Genomic DNA, 24462 nt, shown 5'->3' with positions numbered 1-24462 from the left:
GTTTTTAGCGTTGAGGACATAAGTCTTCAGTCTGGAGCGGTTCAAAGGGAGGGACCTTAAGGCCCTTGAGAACCACAGACGGTTCCCATGTGGGAACTGTGCGGGGGCGGGGGCGGGGAGGGTTCGGCCTCCTAGCCCCTTTTAGGAAACGAACAAGGTTGTTTTTCCCTATCGACTGTCCCACTACGGGAGCATGGGAGGCCACTATGGCTGCGACATAGACTTTAAGGGTAGAGGGAGAACAGCCCCTATCCATTAAGTTCTGAAGGAAAGACAATATCAAAGATATGTCACAAGTAAATGGGTCCTTGTCCCGGGCTGTACACCACGCAGAAAAGACTGACCATTTTAGGGAGTGCAGACGTCTCGTTGACGGAGCTCTGGCTTGTGAGATAGTGTTCAGGACATCTTCAGGGAGGTCTAAAGGCTCCTGTCTAGAAGCCATACATGGAGATCCCACACCACAGCTTTTGGGTGCCAAATCGTCCCTCCCGCTTGGGAGAGGATGTCTCGTCTTAGGGGAATTGGCCATGGCTCCATGGATGCAAGCTGAGACAGGTCCGAGAACCATGGTTGGCTCCTCCATAGGGGAGCCACCAGGAGGACTTTGTGGGCACCTTCCCTGATTCGTCTGATAACCTGGGGAATCAGAGCGACCGGGGGAAAAGCGTACAGAAGGAGGCTGGGCCAGTCGTGGGCCAGCGCATCCTTGGTCTTTGAAAAATAAATTGGGCAATGAAAGTTGTCTTCTAAGGCGAAGAGGTCGACCTCTGCCTTCCCGAAGACATCCCAAATTTTCTGAACCGCGAGGGGGTGGAGCGACCATTCCTCCAAGGGAAGGTTGCTCCTGGACATCACGTCTGCCCCTTTGTTCAGTATTCCCTGAATATGCGCTGCGCTGAGTGAGAGCAGGCTGTGCTGGGCCCACTCTATGATGGATCTCGCTAGAGTGAAGAAGGGCTTGGATGAGAGCCCTCCCTGGCGATTTATGAAGGACACCACTGTCATATTCTCTGATCTGACCAGGACGTGGTGTCTTGCCAAGAGAGGGAGGAAGGATTGGAGAGCTAGATACACCGCCATCATTTCCAGGCGGTTGATATGAAGCTCGCTCTATTGGCTCGTCCAAGCACCGAAGGCTGGGTGACCGTCGCACAGAGCTCCCCAGCCCATTTTGGAAGCGTCTGTGTAAAACGACTTTCCTCTTGCACATCGTCCCTATAGCCACACCCTGTTCGAACCAGCAGGGGTTCATCGAAGGAGCCAGGGTTGGAACACACGCCTGGTTCACTTTGAGCGAGCAGCGACCATGCTGCCAGGCTTGGGGCGGGACCCGCGGTTTCAGCCAGAACTGTAGTGGGCGCATATGAAGCAGGCCCAACTGCAGGGCTGGTGATGCTGAGCCCATGAGACCTAGCATCCTCTGAAACGTTCTGAGCGGCAGAGAGGATCCGGGAGTGAAAGTTTTCACGAGCTGCTGAATGGCCAGGGATCGCTCTGGTGAGACCACGGCTCTCATGCAGGTTGAGTTGAGAATAATCCCCAGGAACTGGGAGATAAAGAGCTCTTTGGAAAATTGACCCTGAGCCCCAAGCACTCTTAAGTGGCTGAGGAGAAGGGATCTGTGTGCCACTAGCTCCGCCTCCAACTGGGCCAGGACGAGCCAGTCGTCGAGGTAGAGTATGCGTGTGCCCATCTGCCTCAGAGGGGAGAGGGCCGCGTCCATGCACTTCGTAAAAGTGCGGGGAGCCAGAGACAGCCTGAACGGAAGGACCGTGTATTGATACGCCACCCCTTTGAAGACGAATCTCAAGAATCGTCTTTGATGGGTGGCTATCTGGATGTGAAAGTAAGCATTCTTCAGATCCAGGGAAAAGAACCAGTCTCCTGGGTGAATTTGCGAGAAGATCTGTTTCAAAGTTAGATTCAGATATGAGGTCGAGGATGGGTCTGAGACCGCCATCCTTTTTGGGAATAAGTATCCGCTGTAGAAGCCTGATTCGCTCAGAGCCGGGGGAACCACTTCTATGGCTCCTTTTGCCAGCATAGTGTTCAGTTCGGAGCGTTGGACGTCCCTGCTCTCTACTGAGGTATGGACCACTCCGTTGAATAATGGGGCCCACTGAGCGAACTGTAGTACATAACCTCGGAGGAACTGTGGTGCACATAAGGTGTGGAAGCGAAAAATTGCTCTCTTTTTGAGAATGTTTGTTTTTTATTATGTCCACTATAACAGCGGTGCACTGCCAGGGTGTTTGAGGCATGAATGAGGCATTTTGGAGGGTGGTCCGGCCGCGGCAGGACTTAGCCTCCTCCTTCTTTATCTGGGTGTCAGGCCGACTTCTGAGGCGCGGGCTCCAGCACTATTTTGGGCCGGGGTCCCTGTCGCTTCGGAGGGGGGTGGTGCCTAGCAGAACATGAGCGCTGTCTGTGCTCAGGCCATGGTGCGGGCTGAGTAGCAGATGGCGCAGATTTAGGAGGCTGCTGTGCTGGCGCAGGCTTTGGGCGGCTTGAAGTGGAGGAGCTGGAGCACTTTGGCAGGAAGTGTTGCATTGCCTGGGACGACTTCTGTGCCGCTGTGAAGCGTTCAGCAAACCCATCGACTGCAGGGCCGAAGAGACCAGACCTTCGGGATCAACGAAGAGATGTGATCTGAGATGTGATCTGAAGGAGAATAAATTAGTTTGCCAAGCGAGACAGCCGCTTATATAGCCTGAGACCCTGCCCATTTTGGCGGGCTCGTTTTCTTAAACTCCACGAACTAATGGTCGTGCAATTTCACTGCGTGATTAAAAAAGGCTTCAGAATCTGTGAAAACAGGAGTTTCCCAGTTGCGTCTTGCCTAAAAAGGCAGACGATGCAGTACGTAGTGTAGTATCGAAAGGGAATCCATGTAATTTAAACATATTACTGTTTTCGTGTCATGATATGTATTTTTTTTTTTAATGTTTTTCAGGCGATAATGTACTGGTTTAAAGCTCAAATCTGTGGTTTATTGATAAAGATAGATCAAATTTTCAAATAGGCGCTGAGGTTTTCGGAGTTGTCAGATCCAAGCGATCACCGGGCGCTCATGTACCCTGCCGAGAAAAGCCTTACCTCGGCTAATCCTTCTGACGTTTGCCGCTGGCTCTGATGTCTTTGTAGTGGTTAAACATGACATAATTTGTCTTTTGTATATCTAACGGAGCGATCTTTGGTCTCATGAATCTATAATTTGTTCCCTGGCAAATCGTTTTGGCTGAGGGCAAAGTGACGTTTCATAACTTTATATAAGGCTATTTCAATTTACCATTGTCACAAGCGCTGACTTGTACGTTTGACTGAATTGTTTGCTTTATTTGCTTTTTATACCTTTTACTTATACTTTTATAATGGCTATTATCATTAAAACCGACATTTAACAAAAAGAGACAGGGTTGTGTTTTATGTTACATTTCATTACATTACAGCGGAAGATAATCAGAGTATGCACATATTGCCTAAACCACATATTAATATGTTTAATTTTTTTTTTTTTTTTTTTTTAAATGTAAACAGGCAGGGTTGCAGTGTTTTATATTTCGTTTTGTTATAAATACTATACATGCAGTGAAGATAATCATGCCTAAACCACATTTGTGAGGCTATTATGTTTAAGATTTTTTAAAATGAGAACGAAAAGAGTGGTGTTATATCACTTATTTCATTTTATTGTTGAAATAAAATATAAAATATACATACAGAGATAGCCAGAGCGAGCTGAGTGACGCTATCAAGTACGCTGCTGTACCATTTGCAGAATCACCGGACTTGCCTCCTCCCGTCCTCGGGAGTCCTTTCTTCTGAGTCGAACTTGCCAAGTTCGAACTACCAAGGACGCAAGTCCGACTTTTGCGTACTTGGTATTGAGAAACGCCTAAAGTGTGGAATGTTGGACACTTTATGCACTCAGCTGTCGCAGCTTTAATTACGTTGTGGAGGGGGAGGAGGGATCAGACTTCGATGTTTAATGACAAAATAAATGTATAAAATTCACACACTACATGGATGAGTACATAGTGCATAAGTACATAGTGTATAAGTGTATAGTGCGTCATTTGGGGTGCAACTCAAATGTTTTGAAATTTCAATGGTTCGCCACTGGGGGGCGATCTCTGTGAACCCATGAATCATGCAGATACACTTTCAGGGGCTGTGCAGTTCGGAGTGCATGAAAGTGGTGGGGCTTTGGAGTGGAGGGTTGCCAGGTCTGCGCAACAAAACTATCCCAAAAGTAGCGTAATCACAGCACAAGTGTAAAAGTATCCCAATCCCAGACGTGGCAACAATGAGCCGAGCGTCGTTACATGGCTAGTGGCTGTGTGACAAACAGCTGACAGTTGACGTTTGTGGGTGCATTTTAAAGTTTTCACTGCTGGCGACGACGGGACACTGGACCATATAAACAGGTAAAATATGAATGGTTAAACTATGTAATGTTAGTTTTATATCGTTAGCAACTATTACTTAACCTTGTTTGGTTTTTTATGTTAAATGAAAGGTTAACTGTGAAAATATATACATTCATATTTATACATTTACTCTGTATTTAAGCTGTATTTGAGTCTAAATTTAAGTACAGTACTTCAGGATTTTATTCAACTGCACTCCATCTCAGAGACAAATATAGTATTTATGAAAAACTGACGTTTTGGACATCATGGATATTACAGTTTGATTTAGATATTACATATTGGTGAAAATACACTATAACACTATATGAAAGAAACATTAAAAATGTTTAGTCCCAGACTAAAATTCATGTTTCAGTTGTTTTAACTAAAAGAAACTTGCACTGACATATCTTAAAATATACCTGCTGAGCATGACTATTTGTAACAGGCAAGACAATTTTAAAGCTATGATGACCAAGACAAAATTTGAATGGACCATAGATCTGTTTTGTATGTTCAAATATTTTATGGTTTGATTTGAGTTTGAGAGCCTAATTTCTTTTATTCTTTCCCCTTTCTGAAAATATCTGTTACATGGCAGCCGTCGATTGAGTCAGCCCTGCAAACCTGTTGGTAGACACACAGTGGAAATATGCGCTCATCCCAGTTGATGTCCCACTGGCAGAGAGGCCTTACCAGGGTCTCTGAAGCCCATCCAGGTCCAGCAGCTCCACCTGGGTCTCCCTGCTCAGCTGAATGAAAGTGTACACAAATATGTTTTGTTCTGTTTTATGTACTGTTAATTGAAAATGTTATGTTGTTTTTCTGATGTTAAACCTAAGTTCTGTTGTAAAAGTTACTTTAAGTAATGTAGCTATAAAACGATATATTTTAATGTAAAAACATTTAATGTACATTATGAAAAATGATTGTATATTTTGTATATGTATAATGTTTCATGTAAAATTATAAGTTGCATAAAAGAAATAAACAACGAACAGAACAATCTTTTATTTACACATGTGAACATTTTTAACAGAAATTACTCCAGATCATTTACAAATAAATTACATTACAAATATAATGTATACAACTTATGCATTTCATTTTTAACTTACATCACAAAAATAAGCTGTACAGAAATTAGGCTGTTTCATTGACAAAGTGACGTTTAAATAATATTTATATCGACACATTTTAATGTACCCATTTTATGCACTGTATTCTGTTCTTGAGAAAACTGAAAAAAGCGGCCTTTGAAGTGCGATTGCGTCACCGCGGCGCGAGGAGGGCTGACGTAATTCGAAAGCGACTTAAAATGCACCCTCTCCGTTTCCCCGTGGAATGAAGCGTCCATCTCAAGACACTTCGCGGTCTACCCTATCTCTATGAGGCGCTGGACTGGACAAAAGCAATGCGAACGCCGCGAGCGAGCGACACTGCGCGAGAGAGATCGAGTGTGTCCGAGAGCGAGCGACACTGCGGGAGAGAGACTGAGTGTGTCGGAGCATTAGTACATTAGTAAACATTGATCAGATTATATGCAGTCATTAAAACAATTCTAATGTAGGAGTGGAATTTGGGAACCAATATTACAGTTTCAAAACTGGGATAAAAGTTTAATAGAACACAACAGCCATTTACTGTAATTCTACCATTTCAATACCGTTTTACATTTGCAGCAATGGTTACAGCTATAATTCTACAATATAAAAATTAATACATTACATTAAATTGCACAGTCCAATGAGAAGAACTAGTGTGTCAATAAACCTTAAGAGACCACTAAAAATGTTACACCAACTTTGAATAGATCTGGCAAGAGGTCTCTGATGAAACTGGTCATGCCCAGGTCTGAGAAGAAAACTTTTTTTTTTTTTTTTTTTTGGTTAGTAAATATAGCACATGACAAAAGAGTTATCATTAACACTGCACATGGCTGTTGTGTTCTTTCTATTAAACTTTTATCCCAGTTTTGAAACTGTAATATTGGTCCCCAAATTCCATTCCTACATTAGAATTGTTTTAATGACTGCATATAATCTGATCAATGTTTACTAATGTACTAATTTACTAATGCTCGGACACACTCGGTCTCTCTCGTGCAGTGTCGCTCGCTCGCGGCGTTCGCTTCGCTTTTGTCCAGTCCGGCGCCTCATATATCCCACAATTCATTGCGCGCCGGTGACGACAGGAGTTCTATGTGAATTCACATAAATGTAAGTAATTCCCCATGTTCAACAATATGTAACATCTAAATCAAACTGTAATATCCATGATGTCCAAAATGTCAGTTTTTCATAAATACAATATTTGTCTCTGAGATGGAGTGCAGTTGAATAATATCCTAAAGTGCTGTACTTTAAATTTAGACTTAAATACAGCTTAAATACAGAGTAAATATATAAATATGAATGTGTATATTTTCACAGTTACCGTTTAATTTAACACAAAAAACAAACAAGGTTAACTAATAGTTGCTAACGATATAAAACTAATATTACATAGTTTAACCATACATATTTTACCTGTTCATATGGTCCAGTGTCCCGTCGTCGCCGGCAATGAAAACTTTAAAATGCACACACAAATGTCAACTAGCCATGTTACGACGCTCGGCTCATTGTTGCCACGTCTGGGATTGGGATACTTTTACACTTGTGCTGTGATTACGCTACTTTTGGGATGGTTTTGTTGCGCAGACCTGGCAACCCTCCACTCCAAAGCCCCACCCCTTTCATGCACTCTGAAGTGTGCAACCCCTGAATTGGGACACAGCTACTGAGAGAGTATGAGGTCTCTGCGGAACAAAAGTGGGCGTTTCTGTATTTGTGGGTGTTATCAAACTGGTGGGTGTTTATATATCATGCAATGAAAATGAAATAATATTCGCTCCGCTGTGGGCGCGGCTTTATTGAAATACGAACAAATGAATGGAATGGAAGTTGTTGTTTTATCTTCGGATCACAACATGTTTGATAGATTATTTCGATAAGGTAATACAGCCGAATGGACATGCGCCCCATTTACATGTTCAACTGTTCATGATCTTTACATAATAGGCTAAAATGATCAGCTTTGCACATGCTTTTATTAGAAAGCTTTTATCATGGTTTTATGTCATCATTTTTGTTGTCTAGCCTAACGTTAGGGATACAAAAAACTAATCAAGCACATATTTCTGTTTTTCCTCATTGTTTGTCGCATCTTTTGAAGTTGTAAACTGTGTCCCTGTAATTGTTTATTTTGCAGCATCGTGACTTTCACAAGAATGACTGAAATAAAATTCAGTTTTAATAAAGATTTTAAAATGTTCTCTGACGTTATTTTGTGTTCACTCTTGTCAGTTTTCAACCACTTGGGTCATGCTGACACAACATATTTAGTCTATTAGGCTATCTAAGTGATGTGACTAATAATTTTTCATAATTACTTAAGACAGGATTCATTCTATGAATGTAGTGCTGTAAAAGTAAGAAACATATTTAACAAAGTATTTACACAAATACAAGAACTACAAAAGTTGAATACATTGTTCTGAGCAGCTGAGTGATTTTTTTTTTTTCTTTACAGGTATTTTCCTATGTGTTAAAATGCAAATCAAGAGAGACCAGAAAATAGTACAAGTGCCTTAAACAGACATTTACATTTATTTTTTTTTAAATCCCTCATTTTATTCATTGGATGAACCAAAACAATAATGCATTTCACACTATAAGCTTTATCAGAGTGCGTGTTCTCTGACATGCAAGACATAAATCAACAACAACAAAAGCTTAAAAAAATTAAACTACCCCCTGTTAGGACAGCTTCTGCAAACTACAAAATGAAGTTATGAAAAAATGGCATAAATTCACATTTTAAAGTGAATGTGCATAATGACATCAATAACTAAAAAAAAAATGACATAAAAAAAAAAAAAAAAACTTTTAGTAGTCCAAGTCAAGTGAAGACACATTTATTTTTTGAATGCTTTATATAATATAGATTATTTCAAATTAGCTTTACAGTGATCAGGAAAATAATGATTCAGTGATGCAAACAGAGAACAATTCTGTTGTAAAGCAGCCCTAAAAAGACAAAAGTGTTATTCAACTGAAGTCAGTTCAGTGATGCAGTTCCATTGTTAGTTTAGTTTGACTATATAGCAGCTCTGCATCATCCAGCTAAGTTCATTTCTCATCAAACAGTGTCAGTGCAGTCCACAAAAAATGAATACATAAATAATAATAAAAAAAATAATTAGTTGAAAAAAATAGCTTTTAGTGTAAATATTAGTCAGATTATTTAGATAGCCTAATGGCCAAAATAGCCGAAATGTGTTGAGTCAGCATGACCCAAGTGCATGAAAACTGACAAGAGTGAACACAAAATAACGTCGGATAACATATAAAAAATATTAAAACTTGCAGTTAGCTACATCTGAATTTTATTTCAGTCATTCTTGTGAAAGTCAAGATGCTGCAAAATAAACAATTAGAGCGAATGCAGGTAAAGTGGGCCGTTTAAGTTTGATTGCACTGTGCTTAATGGGTTTACACTTTCAGAGCATGACAATGGTCTTTAATTAAAGAGACACTATTTCTTTAAATGATTAAAATAGTTTTGGTTGATGCACATTGACCACACCTCAAAGGTGGACACCCTCATGGTTAAAGGTCGAAAACCCTCTGACATAAGATTTTATTTTCTAAATTATAAGGTTGCTCACTAAATGTAAACAAATATTATTGTGACAGTTCCTATTTTGTTTGTTACTACAGTTAACAGAAATAAAATGCAAAGAATAAAATGTATAAAAATTTGTTAGTTTTCTTGTAAAGTATTTAAATATTGCTGGCCCACTTTGGCTGAATGTGTTGGATAAAGTGGGCCAGTGGGATTCAGGTAAAGTGGGCAACATTTAAACTTCAGTAATTATATTCAAATTCATTAAATAAACTGACATTCATTGATTATTTTATAGTTAACATGTATAATCTAGTTTTTAGAAAACAGAAGTGAGTGTGCCATTAGGAAAATTCAAGTCAAGAGATGGAAGAAAGCAAAGAAAGAGCATAAAAATAAGATGAGGCATTGTGGAGTGAAGAAAGGATGAGAGAAGCAAAATGTAGATGCAGAATATACCATTTTAAAATATGGACACAATTTAAGTTCATTTAAAAGTGTTTAGAGAAAACATAGACAGAAAAAAAAAGTTTTACAATATGGTTACCATATTAAATGTTTCTCGTATTCATTTTCTGTTAGCCTATTTGTTGTTGCATGCATAGTCCCATTTTTAATATGTTGTAGAGTTCATTGTCATCCATATTCTGATTTCTGAATATTGTGATATTCAGATTTCATCAAATTTAATGTCAACACAACATTTTCTATCAATTGTTTTGAATTTTACACATGCATTGAGTGAACTGATGAGTTTTACTCATAGCCTAGGGTTGTATGCTTTTAGGTTTGTTAAATATGTTGTTGAATATGTTTGTTTGATAATATGTGTTCATAAATCATGTGTTTTTAATTAATATACAGGATAATTTTTTTGATAAATCATTGATGGCTCACTTTACCAGACCAGCTGGCCCACTTTACCTGAAAAGAAATTTATTTGGAGAGCATGACCTCAGAATGTTTATTGGTATATACCTCGCAAATGGCACATTATATTAACTGTATTCAAATTGAAATATTATAGCAGGAGCCTAAAATTAACCAAAGTAATATAGAAAAGAAAAGGAAAAAAACATTTAGGTATTTAAATTACACGTTTAACAAAAAGTGGTCCACTTTGCCTGCATTCACCCTACAGGGACACAGTTTAGCTACAACTTCAAAATATGCGGTAAACAACGAGGAAAAACAGAAATATGTGCTCAGTTAGTTTTTTGTATTCCTAACTTTAGGCTAGACAGCAAAAACGATGACATAAAACCATGATAAAAGCTTTCTAATAAAAGCACGTGCAAAGCCGATCATTTTAGCCTATTATGTAAAGATTATGAACAGAACATGTAAATGGGGCTCGTGTCCATTCGGCTGTATTACCTTATCGAAATAATCTATCAAACATGTTGTGATCCGAAGATAAAACAACAACTTCAATTCCATTCGTTTGTTCGTATTTCAATAAAACCGCACCCACAGCGAAGCGAATATTCATGTATAGTGAATATTCACGTATAGTTATTAATAGTTATTAATTTAGTTATTTTATCTATATCAGCAGTGGAGTAAACAGTGATGTCATCATCCAGCTCAGTTCAGTTCGCATACAATGGTGTCAATGCAGGCAGATCAAAACACTGTTTAATATTAAATGTCAAGTGTCCCCAACTAAGCAAGCCAAAGGCGACAGCAGCAAGGAACCCAAACTCCAACAGGTGACATCAGGTGTGCAGAGTGATGTTAACATTTAAGCTAGCTGGTGTGAGAAAATGGCACTATCAAAGAGTCTAAAGAGGAAAGTTGACAGCGAAAATAGTGCATACAAAGAAGAATGGAAAGACAACTATGCGTTCATCCTACCTAGTTTTGTGAATGCAAAGCCAGTGTGTCTTATCTGCAACGACGTTGTCGCTGTTTTCAAAGAATATCACACCGACACCGGACGCGAGCGACGTGACGCTACAAAAGATAATAGAACCCATTATAATGATATTGTCTACACTGGATGCGGTGCGGCAGGACGTGACACAACACATTCCTGACAGTAAACAGATTCCCTGTTCTATTTCTGACGTAGTTCAAGTGCTTTGCAATAATCGCTTTGTCGCGTTCAGTGTAGACACGGTGATAATAGACGGCACCACCAGACAAAGATCTATTTTAGAACCAGCCGCTATTAAAATAACCTGGCTGCGGACGCATGTCAGATATTATTGCCGGCGGGCCAGTTTTGGCCCGCGGTCCACCTGTTACTGTCCACTGGCCTACAATATCACCAAGGCTTGCCCCGATCAACCTGAGGGGGGCGCTATAGCGGTCAAAATTACAAAATGGCCCATAACTCCTGAACAGTTAGGCCTAGGCTCAAGTGTCTTATATTGTTTGAATCCTTGGCTCAATGTGGACAAGATGCATGATGCAAGATGCAGATTCTCTCGTCACAAACTTTTCGGGTATTTTGGATTTTTTGTAAAACCTACTTTTACGAACTAGTCCTAGGTTTTTCGCCCCATTGGAACCAAACCAGTGCAGAAAGATTCTCTGGAGTCTGAATATCAGAAGTTGTCACAAAAAGTTGAAATTTTGATTCATGGTCGTTAAGGTGCATCAAAACGTTCGAAGTGGGTGGAGCCACTTTTACCAAAATGGCTATAACTCGATATTTTCACCAAACTCGGTACACATATATGGGCTCAATCTTTGGTCACAGTAAAAAAATCACCATGATTAGACACTTTGTGGTGCTATAACAGGAAAAAAACAAAAACAGCTATAACCAACCAACCATTAGTCCCCTCAGTGGCGCCTGCAGCGCACTGTGCGTACCATGAGAGAGTGCTAAATAATGCCATTTTGATTTTTTACATAATTTTCAAATTGATTATTAAAATCTTTCTGCATACACTCATGACATATTAAAAAGCAAGAGAGAATGAGAATAAATAAAGGTGTGCATTTGTGTGTTGTAAAGACCAATGTGTGTATGTGCGCATGGGCGTAAGTGAAAAGAAATCTGATTGGCTAGTTTAGCTTCTTCGCTTTTTTCACACATGAAAAATGGCAATACAGAGAGTTAATGTTTAAAACAGGCTCAAAATGAGTAAACGCTCTCTAACCGTGCGTTCACACCTCCCGGCGAAAGCAGCGTGGCGCATCTTGGACGGTGAGAGCGTCGAGGACAGTTGAAGTCAGGTCAACTTTATGGTAATGAGCTATGACGCGGTTCAGCGGCAACCAATCGGAATGTAGAGGTCCTCGCTTGAGAGGATTCCGATTGGTTGCCACAACTTGTCATTTACTTCAACCCTCCCTCCGGAGGCAGTTTGAATGCACAGTACAGAGTTGTTGGCAGCGCAGCCAAGGCGAATTTTGACACTCTCGCCGGTCTCGGGCTATATAAGCGGCCGTCTCGCCTTGGCAAACTGATTCATTCTCATCAGCGACGCAGATCACATCTCTTCGTTGATCCCGAGACTTGAAGCCACCTTCTGTTTGGCTTCTGTTTGGTATTAAATGTCATTGTATGTTTTTCTGAAAGTTGAATAAAAAAATACACTTCTGGATAGGGATGGTGATTTTTATGAATGGTCATTTTTAATGTTATCGTTATCGATCCGATAAGAAAATTAGGACGATATATATAAAAGGCGATAAATACTGTATTATTTCCTTCAGCTGAGACAATTCAGACGTGCACTGTTCGCCTTGATGGTTTTGAATTGTTTGATACAGTTAAGTGCAGCATATGTAGCACAAATCTGTCATATAGGCTACATAAAATTATAACGAGAACACGGCTGTAAAAGAATGTTGTGAATTTTTTGTGTGCCCGTGTTTCAGCGCATTGTTGCGGAAAGAGCGCACTGAGTTACACCTTCATGACTAGCACAATCAAGTTTGCTTGTGCATTCGCAGCCTTTTGTGCCATTAATATTATGATTGGTTCGTGGAGTTTAAGAAAACACACCAATGACGGCGCGCAAGCCAATGGCGAGCGAGCCCGCTCGATCCCGCCAAAATGGGCGGGGTCTCGGGCTATATAAGCGGCCGTCTCGCCTTGGCAAACTGATTCATTCTCCTTCAGTGACGCAGATCACATCTCTTCGTTGATCCCGAGACTTGAAGCCGCCTTCTTCCTGCAAGCAGCTGGAATTCACCACTGATCAGCTCGCCGCTCTGCAGCAGCAAGTTGAGCTCGCCTCTCCTCTGCTCACCGCTCTCAAGCAGCTCGCCGCTCTCGAGCATCTTTACTTTCACTTTCAGCTCGCCACTCTGCCAGCTCGCCGCTCCCTGTGCAGCCCTGATCAGCGTGCCACCTCGTCAGCAGCTGGATCAGTTCGCCGCTCTCAAGCAGCCTGGTCAGCGCTACGCACAGGAGCCGCCCACAGCGCTGAGCGTGTGCTTACGCTGTTCTTCCTTCTGTGGCTGTAGTTGGAAGCTAAAAGAGAATTTTTCATTGAGCAAATTTCCTGCGGCGTTGTTTCAAATGTCGCGCCACGATTGTGGCACGTGCAGAGCCCCTCTGCACGCTGATGACGGGCACAGTGAGTGCGTGCGATGTCTGGGCAAGTCCCACGCAGAAGCCGCGCTCACTGAATCGACCTACTCTTATTGTGAGAGTATGACTCTTGCCTCTTTGCACTCGTGGATAGCATTTTTTTTCAGAACGTGAATCCGCCCCTCGCGCCCTCCCATTTTCTTCCTCCCAGGAGCCTGTGAGGAAAAAACAGCGGGGCAGAGGATCTCAGCGCTCAGATGCCTCACTTAGTTTTCCCATAGCCCCGTTCAGTTCCGGGCGCTCGAAAAAAATGTGTTTTCTGCCTGCACAGAGCCTGTTCAAACGCTCTGGCAGCGCACCGCTGTTATAGTGGACATAATAAAAAACAAACATTCTCAAAAAGAGAATGTCACGTCCTACGCTCCGAACTGAACACTATGCTGGCAAAAGGAGCCATAGAAATGGTTCCCCTGGCACTGAGCAAATCAGGCTTCTACAGCCGATACTTCCTCATTCCCAAAAAGGATGGCGGTCTCAGACCCATCCTCGACCTCAGATCTGAATCGGGCGCTAATAAAACGCTCGTTCAAAATGATCACTTTGAAACAGATCTTCTCGCAGATTCGCCCAGGCGACTGGTTCTTTTCCCTCAATCTAAAGCATGCTTACTTTCACATCCAGATAGCCCCCCATCACAGACGATTCTTGAGATTCGCCTTCGAAGGGGTGGCGTATCAATACACGGTCCTTCCGTTCGAGCTGTCTCTGGCTCCCCGCACTTTTACGAAGTGCATGGATGTGGCCCTCTCCCCTCTGAGGCAGATGGGCATACGCATACTCAACTACCACAATTGACTGGCTCGTCCTGGCCCAGTCGGAGGCGGAGCTAGTGGCACACAGGTCCCTTCTCCTCAGCCACTTGGAGTGCTTGGGGCTCAGGGTCAATTTTCCAAAGAGCTCTTTATCTCCCAGCCAACGTATCTCTTTCCTGGGGATTATTCTCGACTCGACCTGCATGAGGGCCGTAGTCTCGCCAGAGCGATCCCTGGCCATTCAACAGCTCACAAAAACGTTCACGCCCGGATCCTCTCTGCCGCTCAGAATGTTTCAGAGGATGCTAGGTCTCATGGGCTCAGCATCACCAGCCCTGCAGTTGGGCCTACTTCATATGCTCCCACTACAGTTCTGGCTGAAACCGCGGGTCCCGCCCCAAGCCTGGCAGCATGGTCGCTGCTCGCTCAAAGTGAATCAGGCGTGCGTTGCAACCCTGGCTCCTTGGATAAACCCCTGCTGGTTCGAGCAGGGTGTGGCTATAAGGACGATGTGCAAGAGGAAACTCGCTTTCACAGACGCTACCAAAATGGGCTGGGGAGCTCTGTGTGAAGGTCACCCAGCCTTTGGTGCTTGGAGGAGCCAAGAAAGCGAGCTTCATATCAACCGCCTGAAAATGATGGCGGTGTATCTAGCGCTCCAATCTTTCCTCCCTCTCTTGGCGGGACACCACGTCCTGGTCAGATCAGACAATATGACAGTGACAGTGGTGTCCTTCATAAATTGCCAGGGCGGGCTCTCATCCAAGCCCCTTTTCACTTTAGCAAGATCCATCCTAGAGTGGGCCCAGCGCAGCCTGCTCTCACTCAGAGCAGGGCATGTTCAGGGCATACTGAACAAAGGGGTCGGACATGTTGTCCCGGCACAACCTTCCCTTGGAGGAATGGTCGCTCCACCCTCTCGCGGTTCAGGAAATTTGGGATGTCTTCAGGAAGGCAGAGGTCGACCTCTTCGCCTCAGAAGACAACTTTCGTTGCCCAATTTACTTTTCAAAGACCAAGGATGCGCTGGCCCACGGCTGGCCCAGCCTCCTCTTGTACGGTTTCCCCCGGTTCGCTCTGATTCCCCAGGTTATCAGACGAATCAGGGAAGGTGCCCACAAAGTCCTCCTGGTGGCTCCCCTATGGAGGAGCCAACCATGGTTCTCAGACCTGTCTCAGCTGTCGCCCATGGAGCCATGGCCAATTCCCCTGAGATGAGACATCCTCTCCCAAGCGGGAGGGATGATTTTGCACCCAAAACCCGAGCTGTGGGATCTCCATGTATGGCTTCTAGACGGGAGCCTTCAGACCTCCCTGAAGATGACCTGAGCACTATCCCACAAGCCAGAGCTCCGTCAACAAGACGTCTCTACTCCCTAAAATGGTCAGTCTTTTCTGCCTGGTGTACAGCCAGGGACGAAGACCCATTTACTTGTGACATATCTCTGATATTGTCTTTCCTTCAGGACTTAATGGATAGGGGCCGTACTCCCTCTACCCTTAAAGTCTATGTCGCAGCTATAGCGGTCTCCCATGCTCCCGTAGCAGGACAGTCGATAGGAAGGAACAACCTTGTTGTTCGCTTCCTAAAAGGGGCTAGGAGGCTGAACCCTCCCCGCCCCCGCAGACTGTCGACTTATGTCCTCTAACGCTAAAAACTGCCTTATTGCTAGCCTTAACATCGGTGAAGCAAGTGGGAGATTTACAGGCGCCCTCCGTGAGCTCCTCCTGTCTTGAGTTCGGGCCTAACGACTCTAAAGTTGTCCTGAAACCAAGACATGGATATGTCCCTGAAGTCCTATCCACACCCTTTAGGGCACAGATGGTCATTCTCTCTGCACTTCCTCCTTCCCAGGATGATCAGGAGTTAAACCTACTCTGTCCAGTCAGGGCCCTGAGGACTTACATCGATCGTTCCGCCTCTTTTCGTCAGTCGGAACAACTCTTTGTCTGCTTCGGTGGCCGTACGAAAGGTCTTCCAGTCACGAAGCCCAAGTTATCCAGATGGATAGTCGATGCTATAGCGCTCGTTTACTTCTCTTTGGGCCTACAATGCCCCATAGGTGTTAGAGCACACTCCACGAGGGGCATGGCCTCTTCTTGGGCATGGTCCACTGGCGTGTCCATTGCGGAAATTTGTGAGGCGACTGGCTGGGCCTCACCATCCACCTTTGTCAGATTTTATAATCTAGACGTCCCTGCATTACAAACGCAGGTTCTCTCTGCATAAGCCACACCAATGTGATCAGCTTATGAGGGGTAATAACGTAGTTTTTCCCATTCCCTATATATGCTCTAGGCCCCAAGGGGCTCCTAGAATATATAGAAACAGGAGGATGACTACAGTGTCCTCAAGTCCCCTATCTTCCGGGATATATTATGCTATGTGCATCCATGCAAGCCCTCCTCAGTGCTCCACTCGGATGCTCTGTCGTCCCCCCTTCATAGCACGGCGTGATTGTATAATCCCCGTTGCGTCTTGCCTAAACGGCAGACAACGCAGTACGGAGTGTAGTTTCGAAAGGGAACGTACTCGGTTACTAACGTAACCTCGGTTCCCTTAGATACGGAACGGAGTACTGCGTAACTTGCCATGCTATTCGTTATCGGTATAGGCCAAAATTTTCATATCAGTGCATCCCTACTTCTGTGCTTAAGATGCCATGTTAATACCGCCTCTCCTCTAGATGCAACCGCGTAGTTCCTCGACCAGTGTTTCCCAACCTTTTTCTTGCCATGGCAGTTTTCATAAGTACACATTTCTTAGAAGGAAAAACAGAATTGTGAGATATGTTTTTTTTCCTCAGAATTGCAAGTTTATATTCCACAATTCTGTCTTTTTTCCCCTTTAGAATTGTGAAATAAACTCACAATTGCAAGTTATACAGTCTGAACTGGGAGATATAAACACGCAAATGCAAGGAAAAAAATTCAGAATTGTGAAATAAAAATGTTATAGGCTATGTTTAAAAGTTATCTATGTTAAATGTTATAGGTTTAAATATTATTTCTTGCTGTAACTATGTATGTTCTATATGAACTGCAAATGCGAATATTATGTAGACTTACTGTTTATATCAAAATCCTGCTTTATTAGTAAACTAATCATTGCAGGTTTCATCAGTCCAGTCTGTGACTTGCAACATAAACGTCTCCGTTTAGCTTCAAAGGGCGTTTTCAACGATGATATTCAATAAAAAAATGAAGACTGTTTTTTGCATTCCGATTCCGACATCTAGAGGCACAACAAAACATTTTTCTCTTATTCTCTGGATTTTGCACATTTTCCTCCACTTGCTACCGCAATTTTTCTGCAACCACTATGCGCTCGCAGCTGCAAGTGACGTAACTGTGATGTCTGCTCCAAATGGGTCTATTAAACTGGGTATTATATCAAATAATTACTCCCATTTAATGTGAAACTTGAGCTTAAGTCGGGTATGAACACAATAAGGTCACACACGATGTTGCTGATGTTGATAAAACAACAAATTTACACATAGTCGCTGTCGGGCGGAAACTTCATTTTTTAAAATAATTAAACATTGTGTCATATAAAAACATTGTGTGATATAAAAGATAAAGCGCTATGCACAGGATATATAAAACAGTATTGGCTAAGACGGCAAATACCAGACTAAGACTCTTGTACGCTCTTCAAATACAAAAAACATTAGCCAAACATAGTGTTTGAGTAAAGAAAACGCTGTACTTATTCAAACATCAGTTCTTTGTTGCATTGCAAACGAGCAGAAATCTCTAAACTGCGTGCAACACATCATTCACGATAGAGGAGGGGTGGAGACGTGGAGTTATGAGGTTTGACTTGGTTGAATATTTGTAAAACCCACATACAGGCATAAAGGATGACCAATAGCATTGATTTTAAAAAATAATAATAATAATAAAACAAAAATGAAGAAATATAGAGACGTGGTTTCCGCCTGACAGGACGATTTATTAATAGGATTTATTTTATTTGTTTAATTTTTCGGGGGGCATTTTATAATTTTCCACGGCACACCTGACAACCTGTCACGGCATACACTGGTTGGGAAACACTGCCCAAGACCGCACATAAATGCACCACCAGCAGCTCCTGCATTTGCGTGTATCTGTCACACAGCTCCGGCGTGCGTGTGCTTCTGCGAGAATGCTGTTATTAGAACAATTTTGCAGTCGTTCAGATTATTTAACAGAATACACAAAGTGTATGGTACCTAATATTGTTTTTAAATCTAATATGATTTTTTTAAGTCATGTAGTGTAATCCAGTTTTAAGTCACTTATTACGGTTGTGAATCACTCGTCTTCACACCAATAATCCCGACAGGTAAAGATCCCACAATGCATCTGTAAATTTGAAATTTACAGCAGTGTTTTATCTATGTGATCCAAAGGTTCAATAAACCAATGAGTGTCCCCAGAATATATTGCTGTCACGCAAGAAATGCAGCCATCTTACTGTAAAACCATGCTGTAGTTTTTACAGCACTTCAATACAGTGTACCCATTAGGGCTTTTCACACTTGAACAAGTTAACCCTGGGATATTCTAAACCATGTGTAAATGGAATCCAGAGTTATCTTGCTTCATGTTTCACACTGGTTATAATCTACCTGGGGTTAACCATTAATTCTAGGTATTCATAAACTGATGTTGAAACTATGTTCCTAAACCCTGGGTTAACATCCTTATTTGTTTACTTGCTGTGTCGTTGTCATTGATTGGACGAGCGCAGCATGCAACCATGTTTAAATAAACGTCACGTCACTTTCTGTCACTTTTACTTTCAATAATAAGTGTGAAAATTTGGTAGAGCCAGGCCAGCAGGCATTTTTGTTTCATGAGCCAATTTTGACTAATTCGTTTTGACTTATTATTTCCTGAAAAAGATTAAATATTTTGCTGCACAACATTAAAAAACAATTTAGAGATAAATATAGTAAGAAATAGATACAAACCTTTAGGGAGAACATTCATTTTGATAAAATTCACCCCCTTCCTATTAAAGAGGAAGAAAGACATTTCCAGGACAGGAATAGACAATAAACAATAAACAAAATGAAATAGTAGCCTACATAGTTTGTGCAATTACATTTATTTAAATTTAAAGTTCATATTGATGTTCTGTCAGAATACAAATGTTTCATTTTACGGGTGCAACAGCCTGTCATTTTGATAAAATTCACCCCCTTCCTATTAAAGAGGAAGAAAGACATTTCCAGGACAGGAATAGAGACTACATATATATATACACTGCTCAAAAAAAATTAAAGGAACACTTTGAAAACACATCAGATCTCAATGGTGAAAAATATCATGCTGGATATCTATACTGATATGGACTGGGTAATGTGTTAGGAATGAAAGGATGCCACATCGTTTGATGGAAATGACAATTATCAACCTACAGAGGACTGAATTCAAAGACACCCCGAAAATCAAATTGAAAAAATTATGCAGCAGGCTAGTCCATTTTGCTGAAATTTCATTGCAGCAACTCAAAATGGTACTCAGTAGTTTGTATGGCCCCCACGTGCTTGTATGCATGCCTGACAACATCAGGGCATGCTCCTAATGAGACGTCGAATTGTGTCCTGGGGTATTTTCTCCCAGATCTAGACCAGGGCATCACTAAGCTCCTGGACAGTCTGAGGTGCAACCTGGCGGCTTCGGATGGACCGAAACATAATGTCCCAGAGGTGTTCTATTGGATTTAGGTCAGGCGAGCATGGGGACCATTCAATATTATCAATTCCTTCATCCTCCAGGAACTGCCTGCATACTCTTGCCACATGAGGCCGGGCATTGCCGTGCACCAGGAGGAACCCAGGACCCGCTGCACCAGCATAGGGTCTGACAATGTGTCTGTAGAGTCTGTAGAGGTCTGTGTGTCCCTCCATGGATATGCCTTCCCAGACCATTACTGACCCACCACCAAACCAGTCATGCTGAACGATGTTACAGGCAGCATAACATTCTCCACGGCTTCTCCAGACCCTTTCATGTCTGTCACATGCTCAGGGTGAACCTGCTCTCATCTGTGAAAAGCACAGGGCGCCAGTGGCAGACCTGCCCATTCTGGTGTTCAATGGTAAACGCCACTCAAGCTCCACGGTGCTGGGCAGTGAACATAGGGTCCACTAGAGGACGTTGGGCCCTCAGACCACCCTCATGAAGTCTGTTTCTGATTGTTTGGTCAGCGACATTTACACCAGTGGCCTGCTGGAGGTCATTTTGTAGGGCTCTGGCAGTGCTCATCCTGTTCCTCCTTGCACAAAGGAGCAGTGTGCCAGTCATTCATTAATGTTAATGATAAGCATTTAATATATATATATATATATATATGTATGTATATGTATGTGTATGTGTATGTATATATATATATATATATATATATATATATATATACTAAATGCTTATCATTAACATTAATGAATGACTGGCACACTTCTTTACAGTACATAATAGTAAATAATTTCGAAGAACTTACTTATAGAACAGCTCTTTTACCTAAAGGGACAGTTTAATATCACTAAAGTTAAACACTTTCCATACAATCAGTCCATATGACAAAATGCTCTGATGTGGTCTAGAAGACTTGGAATGTAGTGCAGAATGTGGACTGTTTTTATTGTGCCTTTCTAGTGATTATAGTAGCCTATGTGTCCTTTCAGGAGCTTGACATCTCCTGTTATTTAAAATATTAAAAGATTAAAAATTCTTATGATGGTAAAAAATACAGTAAACAGTAATACTGTTTTCTATGTGAATATGTAGTAAAATGTAATTTATTCCTGTGATCAAAGCTGAATTTTCAGCATCATTACTCCAGTCTTCAGTGTCACATGATCCTTCAGAAATCATTTTAATATGCTGATTTGCTGCACAAGAAACATTTCTGATTATTATCAATGTTGAAAACAGTTCTGCAGCATTTGTGGAAAACGTAAAATAGAAATTAATACTTTTTATTCAACAAGGACACATTAAATTGATTTAAGTGACAGTAAAGACATTTTTGTTACAAATTATTTAGATTTCAAATAAACGCAGTTCTTTTGAACTTTCTATTCATCAAAGAATTCTGACAAATGAAAGTATCACAGTTTCCACAAAAATATTAAGAAGCAAAAACAGTTTTCAGCATTGATAATAAGAAACATTATTAATAATTGAGCATAAATATAACAAATTAAGCATCAAATCAGCATATTAGAATGGTTTCTGAAGGACAATGTGACACTGAAGACTGGGAAAATTCAGCTTTGATCTCATGATTAAGTGACATTTTACTATACACATAGAAAACTGCTATTTTAAATGTAGCTAATATTACATATTACTGTTTTTACTGTAGGCTATGCAAATAAATTCAGTCGTCTTCTGTCAAAAGCATTAAAAAGGTCTTAATTATTAAATTATTATTTCAAACTTTTGATCGCCAGTTAGTATATAGCTATAAAATAATGCGTGTGAATTAATTAGCAAATTATATTTTATTTTAATTTGACACTTTCCTAATCACAGGGCTTTAAAGTGAAAGTGGTCAGATTTAATGTAAGTTTGAGAATGATATTTAATCATTTTCTTAGACAAGTGAAATTTCTGAAGAAAGCCTGGAAACAGATATACAAACATTCTCTGCTATCTCATGTCTGATATGCTGAAAACCACTGTACTGTTTGACGAATAACGTAAATGGCATTAAGATCTGATAAATTCGAAAAGGCCAGTAGTAATTTGCATTCCTGGAAATTAATGTCTGTCGTTTGACATTTTTATCGTAAGCCGTAGGCAAATAATGCTGTATCTATACTGGCTTGTCATGTTCAGTTGCTTACCTGAGCTCACATTCAAGTGAAAGTGCCGTGCTGCTCTGCGGAGGACAAAATTACTCAAAATAAAATAATTAATGAATTCAATAAAACAACAATTAAATGTACCAGTTTATTCTGAAATAATTCAATAATTATTAAATCATTAATTTAATTAATTATTAATTAAATAAATCAAGTCACCTTTATTTATATAGCGCTTTTTACAATGCAGATTGTGTCAAAGCAGCTTTACAGTGATAAATGGTATATAATTTTGGCTGCACAGCAGCTCTTAAACAAAATGCTGTCAATGTATGCAGATGCAAAGCACTGTTGAATATCAAATGTCAAGTGTCCCTAAGCAAGCCAAAGGCGACAGCGGCAAGGAACCCAAACTCCAATAGGTGACATCAGGTGGCAAACAGGTGGCAAATAGGTGTTAAAATGGAGAAAAAAACCTTGGGAGAAACCAGGCTTAGTCGGGGGGGCCAGTTCTCCTCTGGCAAACAGTGCTTTGTTACGATTCAGGTAGCTATCATAAGCCTGATAGGATCGCAACATTCAAAGTATTTATTCCAGTTCAATCCAGTTGAGGATCGTATTTATCACGCCGGTATGGACGGTTTGTTGAGGAACTGTGCCACTGGCTGTCGTGTCGATGAGGCCTTCACAATGGATGATCTAGTTGACTCAATCTCTGCTGACACTTCAGGGGTGCGTTGTGGTCGTGTCAAGGCGTAGGTCCTCAATCTCACCTGGATATGGCCTGGATCCGGTTGACTACGGTAAACCTCGGGATAAACAGAAAGACTAATATTAGCGTAGATGCCATTTTTCTTCTTCTGATGTAATGAGTACATCTGGTGTTATAGGAAGTGTTCCCGGTTCCGGCTGACCTAATTTATGCAGCCTAATAATCCTTTAACGGATTTGAAAAAATAAATTGATAATGTGTTATGTGTATGCCAAGTTATAGAGATGCGATTTTAGTCTAGATTTAAACTGACAGAGTGTGTCTGCTTCCCGAACAATGCTAGGAAGATTGTTCCAGAGTTTAGGTGCCAAATAGGAGAAGGATCTACCGCCTGCAGTTGATTTTGATATTCTAGGTATTATCAGCTGGCCTGAATTCTGAGATCGCAATAGACGTGAAGGACTATAATGCATTAAGAGCTCGCTCAGGTATTGGGGAGCTAAACCATTTAGTGCTTTGTAAGTAATTAGCAAGATTTTAAAATCTATACGATGTTTAACAGGAAGCCAATGCAGTGTTGACAGAACTGGGCTAATATGGTCATACTTCCTAGTTCTAGTAAGAACTCTAGCTGCTGCATTTTGTACGAGCTGTAGTTTGTTTAACAGGCGAGTGGAACAACCACCCAGTAGAGCATTACAGTAATTTAGCCTTAAAGTCATGAACACATGAACTAACTGTTCTGCATTTGTCATTGAGAGCATATGTCGTAGTTTAGATATATTTTTAAGATGGAAGAATGCGGTTTTACAGATGCTAGAAACATGGCCTTCAAATGAAAGATTGGTATCAAAGAGCACACCCAGGTTCCTAACTGACGACGAAGACTTAACAGAGCAGCCATCAAGTGTTAGACAGTATTCTAGATTATTATGTGAAGAAGTTTTTGGTCCAAAAATTATAATCTCTGTTTTTTCTGAATTTAGTAGTAGGAAATTACTGGTCATCCAATTTTTTATATCAGCTATGCATTCCGTTAATTTTGTGAATTGGTAAGTTTCGTCAGGGCGCAAAGAAATATAGAGCTGAGTATCATCAGCGTAACAGTGAAAACTAACGCCATGCTTCCTAATGATATCTCCCAAGGGTAGCATGTACAGAGTGAACAGCAACGGTCCTAGTACTGAACCTTGCGGTACTCCATATTGAACTTGTGATCGATATGACATCTCTTTGTTTACTACTACAAACTGATAACGGTCAGATAAGTGTGATTTAAACCATGACAGTGCAATTCCACTAATGCCAACATAATTTTCGAGTCTATTTAAAAGAATATTGTGATCAATAGTGTCAAATGCAGCACTAAGATCCAGTAACACTAATAGAGAGATACAACCACAATCTGATGATAAGAGCAAATCATTAGTAACTCTAATGAGAGCAGTCTCAGTACTATGGTACGGTCTAAATCCTGACTGGAAATCCTCACAGATACTATTTCTTTCTAAAAAGGAACATAGTTGTGATGATACTGCCTTTTCTAGTATTTTTG

The 24462-nt window shown here is 41.2% G+C and overlaps 1 protein-coding gene across 4 annotated transcripts in view; it reads left to right on the top strand.

The window, feature by feature from the left end:
* Positions 1–24462, top strand: part of LOC127513020 (transmembrane protein 272-like) — a 47746-nt gene that overhangs the window by 12866 nt on the left and 10418 nt on the right. Inside the window, exon 1 of one of the 4 annotated variants that reach the window (XM_051894477.1) lies at positions 6498–6634. The exons of the other annotated variants lie outside the window; for them this stretch is intronic. The gene's annotated coding sequence lies outside the window, so the exon portion shown is untranslated. Of the gene's footprint in view, positions 1–6497; positions 6635–24462 lie in introns of those variants that run through there. 4 annotated transcript variants of the gene reach the window in all.

This window comes from Ctenopharyngodon idella, chromosome 5 (assembly GCF_019924925.1).
Source record: "Ctenopharyngodon idella isolate HZGC_01 chromosome 5, HZGC01, whole genome shotgun sequence".
Classification (NCBI taxonomy): domain Eukaryota; kingdom Metazoa; phylum Chordata; class Actinopteri; order Cypriniformes; family Xenocyprididae; genus Ctenopharyngodon; species Ctenopharyngodon idella.
Note: the sequence above shows the minus strand (reverse complement) of the source record. Positions and strands in the feature narration are given on the sequence as shown.